Source organism: Micrasema longulum, unplaced genomic scaffold (genome assembly GCF_059751315.1).
Source record: "Micrasema longulum isolate JH-2025_06_02 unplaced genomic scaffold, ASM5975131v1 h1tg000203l, whole genome shotgun sequence".
Classification (NCBI taxonomy): domain Eukaryota; kingdom Metazoa; phylum Arthropoda; class Insecta; order Trichoptera; family Brachycentridae; genus Micrasema; species Micrasema longulum.
In genome coordinates, this window is record NW_028277408.1 from 80,241 (window position 1) to 84,960 (window position 4,720).

The following is a 4,720-nucleotide window of genomic DNA, read 5'->3' on the forward strand; positions in this document are numbered from 1 at the left end:
TTTTTTCTCAATTAGTTCGGGAGTTCTGGTGTATTTTTCATTACTTTTTTCCATATCCTCTTTTTTTTCTGCTGACAAGCCTAGCTAGAAGCTTGACAAGTTATTCCTTAAAAAAAAACTTATTCTAGCAAAACCACTTAAACCGTAAACACTTATTGGCGTTATGCTTTTGCCAGAATAAAAACGCAATAAAAAAACTTTTAATGAAATTGTGGTTTACAGTCTTTGTCCTAAACACAATCGATAATACTTTGTTATGATTGTAAACGACATTTTTTCAATATTGTGTCCTAATTTAATTGCTGTTTTACATTTACAGCATTACAAATTTGCAACAGCGATATAAATACTTACCTTTAAAAGCAACGTGTTACACACATACAACATTTGAAGCAATTTACTTTTGATTTATATAAAAAAAATCATTACCAAATGATATGAATCTAATAACATATAAAAGCAATAATAAACTCTCAAATAGGTTCTACTCATATATTATATAAAAGTTTTACCAAATTATTATATGGTATGGTATGTTTACAGTTACTTTTTTTACATGTGTATTTTTTCGATACGCAGGCGCAGTTAAGTTTTAAAATTCCTTGTCCTTAGGCGTTTTTGCTGATTATGGTTCAATTTTTTTGATAGCAATCGCGTGAATTTTCTTTCCGACTTAAGTGTTGGCATCGATAAAAAAAGATAAAAAAACAATGTACCCTTCATTAGGCGGCCAACCTCATTTTAACAGTGGGTTATGATAAAAGCTCTACATCTCAACTTGGAGGGTGAAATTATAAAGGTATATTTTGTGTATTTTGATTCGCAAGGTAAGAAGCTTTTATAAGCTTATGCGATAATTCATTTTGCGAAGTTTCAACAATGATAATAAAATTGTCAGCCCGTGGTGGTCAGTGCATTTGCCTATCATCCAAGAAGTCTTGGGTTCGATTTCCGATATGGTTGACATGAAAGATTTATTTAAAAAATATGTTTTTACAATATAATATTTCATAGTCCCTGGACTGGCACCTGAAGCGTAAAATTGATCATTTTACCTTTATGTAACCAAAATGATCAAGATACGCTGCGATAGTTTTTCCAATGTATCGCCCGATATACTATTATATGCGGATATTGAATGATGATGATGATGATGAATAAAATTCAATCAGATCTCTTATTGGGCGATTTAAAAAAAAATGTACTTTTTTTAAATAAACAAAAATATGACGTGAAATTTGTAATAAAATTACTTTAATACAATTATTCATGAATATTTCTTTTATATCCTTCAAAGTAATCACCATTAGAGGCAATACAAACATTCCAACATTTTTTCAAGATTTAGAGACGGTTTTGAATTACGCTATTATTTAGGTTAGAAGGTTTTAATGTGTAGATTATTTTGGCGTCAACAACTAATTTTTTGGTTTGTTTCTAATTCCCTTATATCACAAATATTTAATATTCTGCTTTGGTTCAAACCTCCATATTTCTTCAGATTTAAATCCTGTAAATACATGCTTATCGGCATGGTAAACAATAACAAAAAACAAACAGATAAAACCTGTCTTGCTGTGTCGCGTCAAGCCGCATCTTATAAACAGCACTATCTTCAAATCGCCTTAGCGACTTGGCATAACAAAGTAACTGCATACAAATGTGACTATAATACATATTATTATGTAGGTACCCCGTCAAAACCGCAAATGCATCAATTGAGCATGTCCTGTATGCTCTAGCAAAAGCCAGGAGAGGTTTTAAGTCCACTTAAAATAATTGAAATCAAGGAATGAATTTAATACAACAAAATTATCACAGTTTTTACTACGATTCGTGTAATTACAATTTGGTCATTTGAGGAAGATTGACAATATCCAACATGAGCCTTACATCCAATTTGCCAAATTCACAGCAAAAGAGTTCAGTTGGTTATTTACAAACAAAAATATTTTTTATTATCTTTTGAGTTTGTCCAAATTTTTGTAGACAAAGACTGGATTCACCTCCTTGGGGAGCTGTTAATATAAACATATTACAACAGGGATGAAGAACATTTTAGAGAAGGTAATATAAAAGTCTAGGCATCTACATGGCTTCAGAACTATCATTTATTTATTTTTAATTTCACGTTTTACCCAACACTTACTAAAAAAATATATGAATACCTCACTGGGCACAACCCGTGTCAAGGCATTCATTTACATGAATTCAGATATACGCATGGTGTCTAAAAAATTTACATAAAATAATACGTATTCATACTTAAATCCACACAGATAAAAGTAAGAAAAAAAAGAAAAGAGGAATAATAAATGGCTGGTTTAAGTTGCCACTTTATTTATTTATTTTACTTTTTTATAAATAATGTTATTTGTACATTAGCGGGCTTATTGCCAAATGGAAATTTCTTCCAACCAACCAATTTACACACTGTGTAACATTTAAATAAGATTTTCAGGCGTTGCCTAGTATGTAGGTGAAATAATTCAATTATATAAATCTTACTCGCATAAATGAATGTTTCAGCTCTTTAACCTCACAACCATCAACAGATGAAAGAATTAAAGGAGTATAGATGTTCGAATATGGACAGAATGGTGAATGTTACACAGTGTGTAAAATGGCCACTTAAACCTGCCAATAACAGGTCATAAGCCCTGTAGATTCTTCTTGACTTCGATACTACCTTCTTTAAATGTTTTTCATCCCTGTTGTAATATCTTTTTTTTATTTAGTATTAGTGAAACCAATAAGAAGACCTTCGGTCTTTAAAATGGTTGATAGGGAATGTTTTCACTGCAATATTTCATTGAAATCATTGATCAGACATATGTTTTGTTTTTATTTATTAAGGAAAAACAACAGTATTTATATAGGAATAAAAAATATAAAAAATAGTACATACATCCAGTTAAAGTTTTTCATAAATATAATGAGAGAACATGTTACACAGTAAAGAGAAAAATAATATATTATATAAGAAAAAAAAAGAGCTCGAAATATCACTGAAATCTGAGAACAAAGGCAGCAGTCTCCTATTACGAGCGGTTTGATGGTGCGGCCGTGGACCAGGGGTGGTATGATGAACCGCTCTCGCGGCCGTAGAAAACGCTTTATCTCGTGTATTTTGTTTGGATTACCAGCCCATGCTGAGACACGTGCTGCGGATGTTTCAAGAGAGCCTTAACCCAAGTTGCTGTCTTGCTGTGTCGCGTCACGCCGCATCTTATAAAAAGCAGTATCTTCAAATCGCCTTAGCGACTTGGCATAACAAAGTAACTGCATATAGATGTGACTATATGTAGGCACCATGTGTGTGTGTGTAGATATGTAGATACCGCTTATGTATTCACATTACAATGTAGTTATAATCCTAACGGCCGGCCTACACATTCCACATGGGACGCAGTCCGGCTATCTATACGAGTATAGATACATTCTAAACGTTGGCGTTGAATAAAAATGCGTCAAGTAAGTTTGAAATATGGTTGGTTTTTATCACTTAGGCACAAAAATATTTGATAAAACTATGAAAACTCTTACACTATTTCACTTAATAAATACAAAGTAACTGTTGAGGAGTGGACGAGGTGCGAAGAATACCTCGTCCTAGGAGGAGGAAAATTTAGTAAGTGGACTGTATTGTAAGGAACGTAGGCTGCGCAACTCTTACCTGCTGATGGTGAGGCATGATGAGAGTTTGAACCTGGCTGGTGAAGCTGGCGGTCTGGAAGCTGGCGGCGCTGGCATAGCTTGTATGGAGCTGACGCTCTAGATGGACGCTGACACATGTCGCTTGATGAAAGAAAATGCACTTTACTCGTAGAATGTTATTTTTGTACTGCAAATTTAATGTTGTTGACGGCATTCACACGTAGAATTATTGTTGCGCGGAGTGCGCTAGAAAATGGGAAAGACGGGTAGTTAGATATGGATTTGATTGAGAGTTGGTCCGAACAGTAACGTTTAAATATTTTTTTTCAAACCGAGTAAAAACAGCATTCCTATTTCAATTAGTATTACTGTTGTATTATTTTCTGTTTTTATCTTTTCTCATTATATTTTGATTCTCATGTATACTATACATTGAGTAAGAATTTATTTATTTACAATTTTAGTGTGGATGTATGCATGTATACATATATGTGTGTATGTATGTATGTATGTGTGTGCATATATGTATGTATATATTACATATATATTTGTAACCTCAAATGTCATTTGTTACAAATTTTATTGAATTTGAAATTATATAACTTCAAATCATATTTCATTTTTTAAAATTTATTCATACAAATACATATCTACATATTACAAAAAATTAATAATAATGTTTTCCAAACATAATGAGGCTAAGAGCCCTTTTTTAAGTTGGCATACAACACAATGGAAACTTGAAGCATGTACGTCAGTAAATAATAGCCAAAAAAAAAATTTAAAATTATTAGATAAACATATATTTCAATGAACATCTGTACAACACGCTTAATGGTATATAAATCTATGCAATATCTCACCGTAGTCTCAGTCTTTATAACTAAAACAGTGTTAGCCACGCTCCAAACATAAAAGCTAGTCTCTTTTTTGGAAATTTATAGTTTTAAGATTAACTAAATTTATAAAAGTAGATTGTAATAGATAAAAAAAAAATCATTTCATGTAAACTAATAAAAAATATTAAAAAATATAATTCAACATCACTGTACCGACACTTTAA